The sequence below is a fragment of the Brachionichthys hirsutus genome, unplaced genomic scaffold (assembly GCF_040956055.1).
Source record: "Brachionichthys hirsutus isolate HB-005 unplaced genomic scaffold, CSIRO-AGI_Bhir_v1 contig_766, whole genome shotgun sequence".
Taxonomy (NCBI): Eukaryota; Metazoa; Chordata; class Actinopteri; order Lophiiformes; family Brachionichthyidae; genus Brachionichthys; species Brachionichthys hirsutus.
In genome coordinates this window covers 46,621-62,872 of record NW_027180487.1, presented here as the reverse complement: position 1 = coordinate 62,872, position 16,252 = coordinate 46,621, and the positions used below count along the sequence as shown (strand labels likewise).

Below are 16,252 nucleotides of genomic sequence, written 5' to 3'. Positions count from 1 at the left end.
CAATAGAACTTTTGTTGATGTCAAGAGACTTTTAAGAATAAACAGGTTCCACCGAGACTTGAACTCGGATCACTGGATTCAAAGCCCAGAGTGCTGACCATTACACCATGGAACCATATACTGTCAGACACAAACAGTGATCCTGTAATGTGTGGTAATTCTTGGAATACTATTTTCCTTGTGAATGACAAATAATTTCAAGAACGTTTGTAGGTAGAAACCACTGTATTGTCAGCACTTAGCATGAAGGGTAGCAGAAACTGCTCCCAACCTCCATTTCATGTTGTTTTGTTTCAAAATGTGTTGTTAGTTTTTTATGCATATGTTTGTGTTTGCTTTCTTTATATTCAGGGTTGATTTAACATTGCACATAAAAAAGGTAGTTCAGGCTTTCTTTAATTGCTTTGGCCTTGGACTTCCCTCAGTAACACATTTATCTCGGGAGCAAACATTGACAACAGTTGTTCAGTTGTTCAGTTTTGGTATTTTTGATCACAGACGCCACTTAAGTTTCAACATGATGGACCTTTTGTTGATGTCAAGAGACTTTTGAGAATAAAAACAGGTTCCACCGAGACTTGAACTCGGATTACTGGATTCAGAGTCCAGAGTGCTGACCATTACACCATGGAACCATATAAGTTCTGTCACAAACAGTGATCCTGGAATGTGTGGTAATTCTTGGAATACTATTTCCCTTGTGAATGACAAATAATTTCAAGAACTTTTGTAGGTAGAAACCACTGTATTGTCAGCACTTAGCATGAAGGGTAGCAGAAACTGCTCCCAACCTCCATTTCATGTTGTTTTGTTTCAAAATGTGTTGTTAGTTTTTTATGCATATGTTTGCTTTCTTTATATTCAGGGTTGATTTAACATTGCACATAAAAAAGGCAGTTCAGGCTTTCTTTAATTGTTTTGGCCTTGGACCTCCCTCAATAACACATTTATCTTTGGAGCAAACATTGACAACAGTTGTTCAGTTTTGGTATTTTTGATCACAGACGCCACTTAAGTTTCAATATGATGGACCTTTTGTTGATGTCAAGAGACTTTTGAGAATAAAAACAGGTTCCACCGAGACTCGAACTCGGATTACTGGATTCAGGGTCCAGAGTGCTGACCATTACACCATGGAACCATATAAGTTCCGTCACAAACAGTGATCCTGGAATGTCTGGTAATTCTTGGAATACTATTTCCCTTGTGAATGACAAATAATTTCAAGAACTTTTGTAGGTAGAAACCACTGTATTGTCAGCACTTAGCATGAAGGGTAGCAGAAACTGCTCCCAACCTCCATTTCATGTTGTTTTGTTTCAAAATGTGTTGTTAGTTTTTTATGCATATGTTTGTGTTTGCTTTCTTTATATTCAGGGTTGATTCAACATTGCACATAAAAAAGGTAGTTCAGGCTTTCTTTAATTGTTTTGGCCTTGGACCTCCCTCAATAACACATTTATCTCTGGAGCAAACATTGACAACATTTGTTCAGTTTTGGTATTTTTGATCACAGACGCCACTTAAGTTTCAATATGATGGACCTTTTGTTGATGTCAAGAGACTTCTGAGAATAAACAGGATCACTGGATTCAGAGTCCGGAGTGCTAACCATTACACCATGGACCCATACGCTTTCTGTCACAAACAGTGGTCCTGGAATTTTTTAATCACGGACGTCACTGAAGTTTCGTTTTGTGAATAAATGTTTGCATTTTTCCAATAGAACTTTTGTTGATGTCAAGAGACTTTTGAGAATAAAAACAGGTTCCACCGAGACTCGAACTCGGATTACTGGATTCAGGGTCCAGAGTGCTGACCATTACACCATGGAACCATATAAGTTCTGTCACAAACAGTGATCCTGGAATGTCTGGTAATTCTTGGAATACTCTTTCCCTTGTGAATGACAAATAATTTCAAGAACATTTGTAGGTAGAAACCACTGTATTGTCAGCACTTAGCATGAAGGGTAGCAGAAACTGCTCCCAACCTCCATTTCATGTTGTTTTGTTTCAAAATGTGTTGTTAGTTTTTTATGCATATGTTTGCTTTCTTTATATTCAGGGTTGATTTAACATTGCACATAAAAAAGGCAGTTCAGGCTTTCTTTAATTGTTTTGGCCTTGGACCTCCCTCAGTAACACATTAATCTCTGGAGCAAACATTGACAACAGTTGTTCAGTTTTGGTATTTTTGATCACAGACGCCACTTAAGTTTCAATATGATGGACCTTTTGTTGATGTCAAGAGACTTCTGAGAATAAACAGGATCACTGGATTCAGAGTCCGGAGTGCTAACCATTACACCATGGAACCATATACTGTCAGACACAAACAGTGATCCTGTAATGTGTGGTAATTCTTGGAATACTATTTTCCTTGTGAATGACAAATAATTTCAAGAACGTTTGTAGGTAGAAACCACTGTATTGTCAGCACTTAGCATGAAGGGTAGCAGAAACTGCTCCCAACCTCCATTTCATGTTGTTTTGTTTCAAAATGTGTTGTTAGTTTTTTATGCATATGTTTGTGTTTGCTTTCTTTATATTCAGGGTTGATTTAACATTGCACATAAAAAAGGTAGTTCAGGCTTTCTTTAATTGTTTTGGCCTTGGACCTCCCTCAATAACACATTTATCTCTGGAGCAAACATTGACAACATTTGTTCAGTTTTGGTATTTTTGATCACAGACGCCACTTAAGTTTCAATATGATGGACCTTTTGTTGATGTCAAGAGACTTCTGAGAATAAACAGGATCACTGGATTCAGAGTCCGGAGTGCTAACCATTACACCATGGACCCATACGCTTTCTGTCACAAACAGTGGTCCTGGAATTTTTTAATCACGGACGTCACTGAAGTTTCGTTTTGTGAATAAATGTTTGCATTTTTCCAATAGAACTTTTGTTGATGTCAAGAGACTTTTAAGAATAAACAGGTTCCACCGAGACTTGAACTCGGATCACTGGATTCAAAGCCCAGAGTGCTGACCATTACACCATGGAACCATATACTGTCAGACACAAACAGTGATCCTGTAATGTGTGGTAATTCTTGGAATACTATTTTCCTTGTGAATGACAAATAATTTCAAGAACGTTTGTAGGTAGAAACCACTGTATTGTCAGCACTTAGCATGAAGGGTAGCAGAAACTGCTCCCAACCTCCATTTCATGTTGTTTTGTTTCAAAATGTGTTGTTAGTTTTTTATGCATATGTTTGTGTTTGCTTTCTTTATATTCAGGGTTGATTTAACATTGCACATAAAAAAGGTAGTTCAGGCTTTCTTTAATTGCTTTGGCCTTGGACTTCCCTCAGTAACACATTTATCTCGGGAGCAAACATTGACAACAGTTGTTCAGTTGTTCAGTTTTGGTATTTTTGATCACAGACGCCACTTAAGTTTCAATATGATGGACCTTTTGTTGATGTCAAGAGACTTTTGAGAATAAAAACAGGTTCCACCGAGACTCGAACTCGGATTACTGGATTCAGGGTCCAGAGTGCTGACCATTACACCATGGAACCACATAAGTTCTGTCACAAACAGTGATCCTGGAATGTCTGGTAATTCTTGGAATACTATTTCCCTTGTGAATGACAAATAATTTCAAGAACTTTTGTAGGTAGAAACCACTGTATTGTCAGCACTTAGCATGAAGGGTAGCAGAAACTGCTCCCAACCTCCATTTCATGTTGTTTTGTTTCAAAATGTGTTGTTAGTTTTTTATGCATATGTTTGTGTTTGCTTTCTTTATATTCAGGGTTGATTCAACATTGCACATAAAAAAGGTAGTTCAGGCTTTCTTTAATTGTTTTGGCCTTGGACCTCCCTCAATAACACATTTATCTCTGGAGCAAACATTGACAACATTTGTTCAGTTTTGGTATTTTTGATCACAGACGCCACTTAAGTTTCAATATGATGGACCTTTTGTTGATGTCAAGAGACTTCTGAGAATAAACAGGATCACTGGATTCAGAGTCCAGAGTGCTAACCATTACACCATGGACACATTCGCTTTCTGTCACAAACAGTGGTCCTGGAATTTTTTAATCACGGACGTCACTGAAGTTTCGTTTTGTGAATAAATGTTTGCATTTGTCCAATAGAACTTTTGTTGATGTCAAGAGACTTTTAAGAATAAGCAGGTTCCACCGAGACTTGAACTCGGATCACTGGATTCAAAGTCCAGAGTGCTGACCATTACACCATGGAACCATATAAGTCCCGTCACAAACAGTGATCCTGGAACGTGTGGTAATTCTTGGAATACTATTTCCCTTGTGAATGACAAATAATTTCAAGAACTTTTGTAGGTAGAAACCACTGTATTGTCAGCACTTAGCATGAAGGGTAGCAGAAACTGCTCCCAACCTCCATTTCATGTTGTTTTGTTTCAAAATGTGTTGTTAGTTTTTTATGCATATGTTTGCTTTCTTTATATTCAGGGTTGATTTAACATTGCACATAAAAAAGGCAGTTCAGGCTTTCTTTAATTGTTTTGGCCTTGGACCTCCCTCAGTAACACATTAATCTCTGGAGCAAACATTGACAACAGTTGTTCAGTTTTGGTATTTTTGACCACAGACGCCACTTAAGTTTCAATATGATGGACCTTTTGTTGATGTCAAGAGACTTTTGAGAATAAAAACAGGTTCCACCGAGACTCGAACTCGGATTACTGGATTCAGGGTCCAGAGTGCTGACCACTACACCATGGAACCATATAAGTTCTGTCACAAACAGTGATCCTGGAATGTGTGGTAATTCTTGGAATACTATTTTCCTTGTGAATGACAAATAATTTCAAGAACTTTTGTAGGTAGAAACCACTGTATTGTCAGCACTTAGCATGAAGGGTAGCAGAAACTGCTCCCAACCTCCATTTCATGTTGTTTTGTTTCAAAATGTGTTGTTAGTTTTTTATGCATATGTTTGTGTTTGCTTTCTTTATATTCAGGGTTGATTTAACATTGCACATAAAAAAGGTAGTTCAGGCTTTCTTTAATTGCTTTGGCCTTGGACTTCCCTCAGTAACACATTTATCTCGGGAGCAAACATTGACAACAGTTGTTCAGTTGTTCAGTTTTGGTATTTTTGATCACAGACGCCACTTAAGTTTCAATATGATGGACCTTTTGTTGATGTCAAGAGACTTTTGAGAATAAAAACAGGTTCCACCGAGACTTGAACTCGGATTACTGGATTCAGAGTCCAGAGTGCTGACCATTACACCATGGAACCATATAAGTTCTGTCACAAACAGTGATCCTGGAATGTGTGGTAATTCTTGGAATACTATTTCCCTTGTGAATGACAAATAATTTCAAGAACTTTTGTAGGTAGAAACCACTGTATTGTCAGCACTTAGCATGAAGGGTAGCAGAAACTGCTCCCAACCTCCATTTCATGTTGTTTTGTTTCAAAATGTGTTGTTAGTTTTTTATGCATATGTTTGTGTTTGCTTTCTTTATATTCAGGGTTGATTCAACATTGCACATAAAAAAGGTAGTTCAGGCTTTCTTTAATTGTTTTGGCCTTGGACCTCCCTCAATAACACATTTATCTCTGGAGCAAACATTGACAACATTTGTTCAGTTTTGGTATTTTTGATCACAGACGCCACTTAAGTTTCAATATGATGGACCTTTTGTTGATGTCAAGAGACTTCTGAGAATAAACAGGATCACTGGATTCAGAGTCCGGAGTGCTAACCATTACACCATGGACCCATACGCTTTCTGTCACAAACAGTGGTCCTGGAATTTTTTAATCACGGACGTCACTGAAGTTTCGTTTTGTGAATAAATGTTTGCATTTTTCCAATAGAACTTTTGTTGATGTCAAGAGACTTTTAAGAATAAACAGGTTCCACCGAGACTTGAACTCGGATCACTGGATTCAAAGCCCAGAGTGCTGACCATTACACCATGGAACCATATACTGTCAGACACAAACAGTGATCCTGTAATGTGTGGTAATTCTTGGAATACTATTTTCCTTGTGAATGACAAATAATTTCAAGAACGTTTGTAGGTAGAAACCACTGTATTGTCAGCACTTAGCATGAAGGGTAGCAGAAACTGCTCCCAACCTCCATTTCATGTTGTTTTGTTTCAAAATGTGTTGTTAGTTTTTTATGCATATGTTTGTGTTTGCTTTCTTTATATTCAGGGTTGATTTAACATTGCACATAAAAAAGGTAGTTCAGGCTTTCTTTAATTGTTTTGGCCTTGGACCTCCCTCAATAACACATTTATCTCTGGAGCAAACATTGACAACATTTGTTCAGTTTTGGTATTTTTGATCACAGACGCCACTTAAGTTTCAATATGATGGACCTTTTGTTGATGTCAAGAGACTTCTGAGAATAAACAGGATCACTGGATTCAGAGTCCGGAGTGCTAACCATTACACCATGGACCCATACGCTTTCTGTCACAAACAGTGGTCCTGGAATTTTTTAATCACGGACGTCACTGAAGTTTCGTTTTGTGAATAAATGTTTGCATTTTTCCAATAGAACTTTTGTTGATGTCAAGAGACTTTTAAGAATAAACAGGTTCCACCGAGACTTGAACTCGGATCACTGGATTCAAAGCCCAGAGTGCTGACCATTACACCATGGAACCATATACTGTCAGACACAAACAGTGATCCTGTAATGTGTGGTAATTCTTGGAATACTATTTTCCTTGTGAATGACAAATAATTTCAAGAACGTTTGTAGGTAGAAACCACTGTATTGTCAGCACTTAGCATGAAGGGTAGCAGAAACTGCTCCCAACCTCCATTTCATGTTGTTTTGTTTCAAAATGTGTTGTTAGTTTTTTATGCATATGTTTGTGTTTGCTTTCTTTATATTCAGGGTTGATTTAACATTGCACATAAAAAAGGTAGTTCAGGCTTTCTTTAATTGCTTTGGCCTTGGACTTCCCTCAGTAACACATTTATCTCGGGAGCAAACATTGACAACAGTTGTTCAGTTGTTCAGTTTTGGTATTTTTGATCACAGACGCCACTTAAGTTTCAACATGATGGACCTTTTGTTGATGTCAAGAGACTTTTGAGAATAAAAACAGGTTCCACCGAGACTTGAACTCGGATTACTGGATTCAGAGTCCAGAGTGCTGACCATTACACCATGGAACCATATAAGTTCTGTCACAAACAGTGATCCTGGAATGTGTGGTAATTCTTGGAATACTATTTCCCTTGTGAATGACAAATAATTTCAAGAACTTTTGTAGGTAGAAACCACTGTATTGTCAGCACTTAGCATGAAGGGTAGCAGAAACTGCTCCCAACCTCCATTTCATGTTGTTTTGTTTCAAAATGTGTTGTTAGTTTTTTATGCATATGTTTGCTTTCTTTATATTCAGGGTTGATTTAACATTGCACATAAAAAAGGCAGTTCAGGCTTTCTTTAATTGTTTTGGCCTTGGACCTCCCTCAATAACACATTTATCTTTGGAGCAAACATTGACAACAGTTGTTCAGTTTTGGTATTTTTGATCACAGACGCCACTTAAGTTTCAATATGATGGACCTTTTGTTGATGTCAAGAGACTTTTGAGAATAAAAACAGGTTCCACCGAGACTCGAACTCGGATTACTGGATTCAGGGTCCAGAGTGCTGACCATTACACCATGGAACCATATAAGTTCCGTCACAAACAGTGATCCTGGAATGTCTGGTAATTCTTGGAATACTATTTCCCTTGTGAATGACAAATAATTTCAAGAACTTTTGTAGGTAGAAACCACTGTATTGTCAGCACTTAGCATGAAGGGTAGCAGAAACTGCTCCCAACCTCCATTTCATGTTGTTTTGTTTCAAAATGTGTTGTTAGTTTTTTATGCATATGTTTGTGTTTGCTTTCTTTATATTCAGGGTTGATTCAACATTGCACATAAAAAAGGTAGTTCAGGCTTTCTTTAATTGTTTTGGCCTTGGACCTCCCTCAATAACACATTTATCTCTGGAGCAAACATTGACAACATTTGTTCAGTTTTGGTATTTTTGATCACAGACGCCACTTAAGTTTCAATATGATGGACCTTTTGTTGATGTCAAGAGACTTCTGAGAATAAACAGGATCACTGGATTCAGAGTCCGGAGTGCTAACCATTACACCATGGACCCATACGCTTTCTGTCACAAACAGTGGTCCTGGAATTTTTTAATCACGGACGTCACTGAAGTTTCGTTTTGTGAATAAATGTTTGCATTTTTCCAATAGAACTTTTGTTGATGTCAAGAGACTTTTGAGAATAAAAACAGGTTCCACCGAGACTCGAACTCGGATTACTGGATTCAGGGTCCAGAGTGCTGACCATTACACCATGGAACCATATAAGTTCTGTCACAAACAGTGATCCTGGAATGTCTGGTAATTCTTGGAATACTCTTTCCCTTGTGAATGACAAATAATTTCAAGAACATTTGTAGGTAGAAACCACTGTATTGTCAGCACTTAGCATGAAGGGTAGCAGAAACTGCTCCCAACCTCCATTTCATGTTGTTTTGTTTCAAAATGTGTTGTTAGTTTTTTATGCATATGTTTGCTTTCTTTATATTCAGGGTTGATTTAACATTGCACATAAAAAAGGCAGTTCAGGCTTTCTTTAATTGTTTTGGCCTTGGACCTCCCTCAGTAACACATTAATCTCTGGAGCAAACATTGACAACAGTTGTTCAGTTTTGGTATTTTTGATCACAGACGCCACTTAAGTTTCAATATGATGGACCTTTTGTTGATGTCAAGAGACTTCTGAGAATAAACAGGATCACTGGATTCAGAGTCCGGAGTGCTAACCATTACACCATGGAACCATATACTGTCAGACACAAACAGTGATCCTGTAATGTGTGGTAATTCTTGGAATACTATTTTCCTTGTGAATGACAAATAATTTCAAGAACGTTTGTAGGTAGAAACCACTGTATTGTCAGCACTTAGCATGAAGGGTAGCAGAAACTGCTCCCAACCTCCATTTCATGTTGTTTTGTTTCAAAATGTGTTGTTAGTTTTTTATGCATATGTTTGTGTTTGCTTTCTTTATATTCAGGGTTGATTTAACATTGCACATAAAAAAGGTAGTTCAGGCTTTCTTTAATTGTTTTGGCCTTGGACCTCCCTCAATAACACATTTATCTCTGGAGCAAACATTGACAACATTTGTTCAGTTTTGGTATTTTTGATCACAGACGCCACTTAAGTTTCAATATGATGGACCTTTTGTTGATGTCAAGAGACTTCTGAGAATAAACAGGATCACTGGATTCAGAGTCCGGAGTGCTAACCATTACACCATGGACCCATACGCTTTCTGTCACAAACAGTGGTCCTGGAATTTTTTAATCACGGACGTCACTGAAGTTTCGTTTTGTGAATAAATGTTTGCATTTTTCCAATAGAACTTTTGTTGATGTCAAGAGACTTTTAAGAATAAACAGGTTCCACCGAGACTTGAACTCGGATCACTGGATTCAAAGCCCAGAGTGCTGACCATTACACCATGGAACCATATACTGTCAGACACAAACAGTGATCCTGTAATGTGTGGTAATTCTTGGAATACTATTTTCCTTGTGAATGACAAATAATTTCAAGAACGTTTGTAGGTAGAAACCACTGTATTGTCAGCACTTAGCATGAAGGGTAGCAGAAACTGCTCCCAACCTCCATTTCATGTTGTTTTGTTTCAAAATGTGTTGTTAGTTTTTTATGCATATGTTTGTGTTTGCTTTCTTTATATTCAGGGTTGATTTAACATTGCACATAAAAAAGGTAGTTCAGGCTTTCTTTAATTGCTTTGGCCTTGGACTTCCCTCAGTAACACATTTATCTCGGGAGCAAACATTGACAACAGTTGTTCAGTTGTTCAGTTTTGGTATTTTTGATCACAGACGCCACTTAAGTTTCAACATGATGGACCTTTTGTTGATGTCAAGAGACTTTTGAGAATAAAAACAGGTTCCACCGAGACTTGAACTCGGATTACTGGATTCAGAGTCCAGAGTGCTGACCATTACACCATGGAACCATATAAGTTCTGTCACAAACAGTGATCCTGGAATGTGTGGTAATTCTTGGAATACTATTTCCCTTGTGAATGACAAATAATTTCAAGAACTTTTGTAGGTAGAAACCACTGTATTGTCAGCACTTAGCATGAAGGGTAGCAGAAACTGCTCCCAACCTCCATTTCATGTTGTTTTGTTTCAAAATGTGTTGTTAGTTTTTTATGCATATGTTTGCTTTCTTTATATTCAGGGTTGATTTAACATTGCACATAAAAAAGGCAGTTCAGGCTTTCTTTAATTGTTTTGGCCTTGGACCTCCCTCAATAACACATTTATCTTTGGAGCAAACATTGACAACAGTTGTTCAGTTTTGGTATTTTTGATCACAGACGCCACTTAAGTTTCAATATGATGGACCTTTTGTTGATGTCAAGAGACTTTTGAGAATAAAAACAGGTTCCACCGAGACTCGAACTCGGATTACTGGATTCAGGGTCCAGAGTGCTGACCATTACACCATGGAACCATATAAGTTCCGTCACAAACAGTGATCCTGGAATGTCTGGTAATTCTTGGAATACTATTTCCCTTGTGAATGACAAATAATTTCAAGAACTTTTGTAGGTAGAAACCACTGTATTGTCAGCACTTAGCATGAAGGGTAGCAGAAACTGCTCCCAACCTCCATTTCATGTTGTTTTGTTTCAAAATGTGTTGTTAGTTTTTTATGCATATGTTTGTGTTTGCTTTCTTTATATTCAGGGTTGATTCAACATTGCACATAAAAAAGGTAGTTCAGGCTTTCTTTAATTGTTTTGGCCTTGGACCTCCCTCAATAACACATTTATCTCTGGAGCAAACATTGACAACATTTGTTCAGTTTTGGTATTTTTGATCACAGACGCCACTTAAGTTTCAATATGATGGACCTTTTGTTGATGTCAAGAGACTTCTGAGAATAAACAGGATCACTGGATTCAGAGTCCGGAGTGCTAACCATTACACCATGGACCCATACGCTTTCTGTCACAAACAGTGGTCCTGGAATTTTTTAATCACGGACGTCACTGAAGTTTCGTTTTGTGAATAAATGTTTGCATTTTTCCAATAGAACTTTTGTTGATGTCAAGAGACTTTTGAGAATAAAAACAGGTTCCACCGAGACTCGAACTCGGATTACTGGATTCAGGGTCCAGAGTGCTGACCATTACACCATGGAACCATATAAGTTCTGTCACAAACAGTGATCCTGGAATGTCTGGTAATTCTTGGAATACTCTTTCCCTTGTGAATGACAAATAATTTCAAGAACATTTGTAGGTAGAAACCACTGTATTGTCAGCACTTAGCATGAAGGGTAGCAGAAACTGCTCCCAACCTCCATTTCATGTTGTTTTGTTTCAAAATGTGTTGTTAGTTTTTTATGCATATGTTTGCTTTCTTTATATTCAGGGTTGATTTAACATTGCACATAAAAAAGGCAGTTCAGGCTTTCTTTAATTGTTTTGGCCTTGGACCTCCCTCAGTAACACATTAATCTCTGGAGCAAACATTGACAGCAGTTGTTCAGTTTTGGTATTTTTGATCACAGACGCCACTTAAGTTTCAATATGATGGACCTTTTGTTGATGTCAAGAGACTTCTGAGAATAAACAGGATCACTGGATTCAGAGTCCGGAGTGCTAACCATTACACCATGGACCCATACGCTTTCTGTCACAAACAGTGGTCCTGGAATTTTTTAATCACGGACGTCACTGAAGTTTCGTTTTGTGAATAAATGTTTGCATTTTTCCAATAGAACTTTTGTTGATGTCAAGAGACTTTTAAGAATAAACAGGTTCCACCGAGACTTGAACTCGGATCACTGGATTCAAAGCCCAGAGTGCTGACCATTACACCATGGAACCATATACTGTCAGACACAAACAGTGATCCTGTAATGTGTGGTAATTCTTGGAATACTATTTTCCTTGTGAATGACAAATAATTTCAAGAACTTTTGTAGGTAGAAACCACTGTATTGTCAGCACTTAGCATGAAGGGTAGCAGAAACTGCTCCCAACCTCCATTTCATGTTGTTTTGTTTCAAAATGTGTTGTTAGTTTTTTATGCATATGTTTGTGTTTGCTTTCTTTATATTCAGGGTTGATTTAACATTGCACATAAAAAAGGTAGTTCAGGCTTTCTTTAATTGCTTTGGCCTTGGACTTCCCTCAGTAACACATTTATCTCGGGAGCAAACATTGACAACAGTTGTTCAGTTGTTCAGTTTTGGTATTTTTGATCACAGACGCCACTTAAGTTTCAATATGATGGACCTTTTGTTGATGTCAAGAGACTTTTGAGAATAAAAACAGGTTCCACCGAGACTTGAACTCGGATTACTGGATTCAGAGTCCAGAGTGCTGACCATTACACCATGGAACCATATAAGTTCTGTCACAAACAGTGATCCTGGAATGTGTGGTAATTCTTGGAATACTATTTCCCTTGTGAATGACAAATAATTTCAAGAACTTTTGTAGGTAGAAACCACTGTATTGTCAGCACTTAGCATGAAGGGTAGCAGAAACTGCTCCCAACCTCCATTTCATGTTGTTTTGTTTCAAAATGTGTTGTTAGTTTTTTATGCATATGTTTGCTTTCTTTATATTCAGGGTTGATTTAACATTGCACATAAAAAAGGCAGTTCAGGCTTTCTTTAATTGTTTTGGCCTTGGACCTCCCTCAGTAACACATTAATCTCTGGAGCAAACATTGACAACAGTTGTTCAGTTTTGGTATTTTTGACCACAGACGCCACTTAAGTTTCAATATGATGGACCTTTTGTTGATGTCAAGAGACTTTTGAGAATAAAAACAGGTTCCACCGAGACTCGAACTCGGATTACTGGATTCAGGGTCCAGAGTGCTGACCACTACACCATGGAACCATATAAGTTCTGTCACAAACAGTGATCCTGGAATGTGTGGTAATTCTTGGAATACTATTTTCCTTGTGAATGACAAATAATTTCAAGAACTTTTGTAGGTAGAAACCACTGTATTGTCAGCACTTAGCATGAAGGGTAGCAGAAACTGCTCCCAACCTCCATTTCATGTTGTTTTGTTTCAAAATGTGTTGTTAGTTTTTTATGCATATGTTTGTGTTTGCTTTCTTTATATTCAGGGTTGATTTAACATTGCACATAAAAAAGGTAGTTCAGGCTTTCTTTAATTGCTTTGGCCTTGGACTTCCCTCAGTAACACATTTATCTCGGGAGCAAACATTGACAACAGTTGTTCAGTTGTTCAGTTTTGGTATTTTTGATCACAGACGCCACTTAAGTTTCAATATGATGGACCTTTTGTTGATGTCAAGAGACTTTTGAGAATAAAAACAGGTTCCACCGAGACTTGAACTCGGATTACTGGATTCAGAGTCCAGAGTGCTGACCATTACACCATGGAACCATATAAGTTCTGTCACAAACAGTGATCCTGGAATGTGTGGTAATTCTTGGAATACTATTTCCCTTGTGAATGACAAATAATTTCAAGAACTTTTGTAGGTAGAAACCACTGTATTGTCAGCACTTAGCATGAAGGGTAGCAGAAACTGCTCCCAACCTCCATTTCATGTTGTTTTGTTTCAAAATGTGTTGTTAGTTTTTTATGCATATGTTTGTGTTTGCTTTCTTTATATTCAGGGTTGATTCAACATTGCACATAAAAAAGGTAGTTCAGGCTTTCTTTAATTGTTTTGGCCTTGGACCTCCCTCAATAACACATTTATCTCTGGAGCAAACATTGACAACATTTGTTCAGTTTTGGTATTTTTGATCACAGACGCCACTTAAGTTTCAATATGATGGACCTTTTGTTGATGTCAAGAGACTTCTGAGAATAAACAGGATCACTGGATTCAGAGTCCGGAGTGCTAACCATTACACCATGGACCCATACGCTTTCTGTCACAAACAGTGGTCCTGGAATTTTTTAATCACGGACGTCACTGAAGTTTCGTTTTGTGAATAAATGTTTGCATTTTTCCAATAGAACTTTTGTTGATGTCAAGAGACTTTTAAGAATAAACAGGTTCCACCGAGACTTGAACTCGGATCACTGGATTCAAAGCCCAGAGTGCTGACCATTACACCATGGAACCATATACTGTCAGACACGAACAGTGATCCTGTAATGTGTGGTAATTCTTGGAATACTATTTTCCTTGTGAATGACAAATAATTTCAAGAACTTTTGTAGGTAGAAACCACTGTATTGTCAGCACTTAGCATGAAGGGTAGCAGAAACTGCTCCCAACCTCCATTTCATGTTGTTTTGTTTCAAAATGTGTTGTTAGTTTTTTATGCATATGTTTGTGTTTGCTTTCTTTATATTCAGGGTTGATTTAACATTGCACATAAAAAAGGTAGTTCAGGCTTTCTTTAATTGCTTTGGCCTTGGACTTCCCTCAGTAACACATTTATCTCGGGAGCAAACATTGACAACAGTTGTTCAGTTGTTCAGTTTTGGTATTTTTGATCACAGACGCCACTTAAGTTTCAATATGATGGACCTTTTGTTGATGTCAAGAGACTTTTGAGAATAAAAACAGGTTCCACCGAGACTTGAACTCAGATTACTGGATTCAGAGTCCAGAGTGCTGACCATTACACCATGGAACCATATAAGTTCTGTCACAAACAGTGATCCTGGAATGTGTGGTAATTCTTGGAATACTATTTCCCTTGTGAATGACAAATAATTTCAAGAACTTTTGTAGGTAGAAACCACTGTATTGTCAGCACTTAGCATGAAGGGTAGCAGAAACTGCTCCCAACCTCCATTTCATGTTGTTTTGTTTCAAAATGTGTTGTTAGTTTTTTATGCATATGTTTGTGTTTGCTTTCTTTATATTCAGGGTTGATTTAACATTGCACATAAAAAAGGCAGTTCAGGCTTTCTTTAATTGTTTTGGCCTTGGACCTCCCTCAATAACACATTTATCTTTGGAGCAAACATTGACAACAGTTGTTCAGTTTTGGTATTTTTGATCACAGACGCCACTTAAGTTTCAATATGATGGACCTTTTGTTGATGTCAAGAGACTTCTGAGAATAAACAGGATCACTGGATTCAGAGTCCGGAGTGCTAACCATTACACCATGGACCCATACGCTTTCTGTCACAAACAGTGGTCCTGGAATTTTTTAATCACGGACGTCACTGAAGTTTCGTTTTGTGAATAAATGTTTGCATTTTTCCAATAGAACTTTTGTTGATGTCAAGAGACTTTTAAGAATAAACAGGTTCCACCGAGACTTGAACTCGGATCACTGGATTCAAAGCCCAGAGTGCTGACCATTACACCATGGAGCCATATACTGTCAGACACAAACAGTGATCCTGTAATGTGTGGTAATTCTTGGAATACTATTTCCCTTGTGAATGACAAATAATTTCAAGAACTTTTGTAGGTAGAAACCACTGTATTGTCAGCACTTAGCATGAAGGGTAGCAGAAACTGCTCCCAACCTCCATTTCATGTTGTTTTGTTTCAAAATGTGTTGTTAGTTTTTTATGCATATGTTTGTGTTTGCTTTCTTTATATTCAGGGTTGATTTAACATTGCACATAAAAAAGGCAGTTCAGGCTTTCTTTAATTGTTTTGGCCTTGGACCTCCCTCAATAACACATTTATCTTTGGAGCAAACATTGACAACAGTTGTTCAGTTTTGGTATTTTTGATCACAGACGCCACTTAAGTTTCAATATGATGGACCTTTTGTTGATGTCAAGAGACTTTTGAGAATAAAAACAGGTTCCACCGAGACTTGAACTCGGATTACTGGATTCAGAGTCCAGAGTGCTGACCATTACACCATGGAACCATATAAGTTCTGTCACAAACAGTGATCCTGGAATGTGTGGTAATTCTTGGAATACTATTTCCCTTGTGAATGACAAATAATTTCAAGAACTTTTGTAGGTAGAAACCACTGTATTGTCAGCACTTAGCATGAAGGGTAGCAGAAACTGCTCCCAACCTCCATTTCATGTTGTTTTGTTTCAAAATGTGTTGTTAGTTTTTTATGCATATGTTTGCTTTCTTTATATTCAGGGTTGATTTAACATTGCACATAAAAAAGGCAGTTCAGGCTTTCTTTAATTGTTTTGGCCTTGGACCTCCCTCAGTAACACATTAATCTCTGGAGCAAACATTGACAA

At 37.6% G+C, this 16,252-nt stretch overlaps 15 non-coding genes across 15 annotated transcripts; all 15 read right to left on the bottom strand.

Annotated features, from left to right (window-relative positions):
* Positions 1-43: 43 nt before the first annotated feature.
* On the bottom strand, positions 44-115 carry trnaq-uug (transfer RNA glutamine (anticodon UUG)). The gene has a single exon. It is a non-coding gene; the product is annotated as a tRNA-Gln (tRNA).
* A 448-nt stretch (positions 116-563) lies between these two features.
* trnaq-cug (transfer RNA glutamine (anticodon CUG)) lies at positions 564-635 on the bottom strand. The gene has a single exon. It is a non-coding gene; the product is annotated as a tRNA-Gln (tRNA).
* A 2,306-nt stretch (positions 636-2,941) lies between these two features.
* trnaq-uug (transfer RNA glutamine (anticodon UUG)) lies at positions 2,942-3,013 on the bottom strand. The gene has a single exon. It is a non-coding gene; the product is annotated as a tRNA-Gln (tRNA).
* A 1,142-nt stretch (positions 3,014-4,155) lies between these two features.
* trnaq-uug (transfer RNA glutamine (anticodon UUG)) lies at positions 4,156-4,227 on the bottom strand. The gene has a single exon. It is a non-coding gene; the product is annotated as a tRNA-Gln (tRNA).
* A 954-nt stretch (positions 4,228-5,181) lies between these two features.
* Positions 5,182-5,253, bottom strand: trnaq-cug (transfer RNA glutamine (anticodon CUG)). The gene has a single exon. It is a non-coding gene; the product is annotated as a tRNA-Gln (tRNA).
* Positions 5,254-5,875: 622 nt separating this feature from the next.
* Positions 5,876-5,947, bottom strand: trnaq-uug (transfer RNA glutamine (anticodon UUG)). The gene has a single exon. It is a non-coding gene; the product is annotated as a tRNA-Gln (tRNA).
* Positions 5,948-6,569: 622 nt separating this feature from the next.
* Positions 6,570-6,641, bottom strand: trnaq-uug (transfer RNA glutamine (anticodon UUG)). The gene has a single exon. It is a non-coding gene; the product is annotated as a tRNA-Gln (tRNA).
* A 448-nt stretch (positions 6,642-7,089) lies between these two features.
* trnaq-cug (transfer RNA glutamine (anticodon CUG)) lies at positions 7,090-7,161 on the bottom strand. Its single transcript has one exon. It is a non-coding gene; the product is annotated as a tRNA-Gln (tRNA).
* Positions 7,162-9,467: 2,306 nt separating this feature from the next.
* Positions 9,468-9,539, bottom strand: trnaq-uug (transfer RNA glutamine (anticodon UUG)). The gene has a single exon. It is a non-coding gene; the product is annotated as a tRNA-Gln (tRNA).
* A 448-nt stretch (positions 9,540-9,987) lies between these two features.
* trnaq-cug (transfer RNA glutamine (anticodon CUG)) lies at positions 9,988-10,059 on the bottom strand. Its single transcript has one exon. It is a non-coding gene; the product is annotated as a tRNA-Gln (tRNA).
* Positions 10,060-11,877: 1,818 nt separating this feature from the next.
* On the bottom strand, positions 11,878-11,949 carry trnaq-uug (transfer RNA glutamine (anticodon UUG)). The gene has a single exon. It is a non-coding gene; the product is annotated as a tRNA-Gln (tRNA).
* Positions 11,950-12,397: 448 nt separating this feature from the next.
* On the bottom strand, positions 12,398-12,469 carry trnaq-cug (transfer RNA glutamine (anticodon CUG)). Its single transcript has one exon. It is a non-coding gene; the product is annotated as a tRNA-Gln (tRNA).
* Positions 12,470-13,423: 954 nt separating this feature from the next.
* On the bottom strand, positions 13,424-13,495 carry trnaq-cug (transfer RNA glutamine (anticodon CUG)). The gene has a single exon. It is a non-coding gene; the product is annotated as a tRNA-Gln (tRNA).
* Positions 13,496-14,117: 622 nt separating this feature from the next.
* Positions 14,118-14,189, bottom strand: trnaq-uug (transfer RNA glutamine (anticodon UUG)). The gene has a single exon. It is a non-coding gene; the product is annotated as a tRNA-Gln (tRNA).
* A 1,654-nt stretch (positions 14,190-15,843) lies between these two features.
* Positions 15,844-15,915, bottom strand: trnaq-cug (transfer RNA glutamine (anticodon CUG)). Its single transcript has one exon. It is a non-coding gene; the product is annotated as a tRNA-Gln (tRNA).
* Positions 15,916-16,252: the final 337 nt, after the last annotated feature.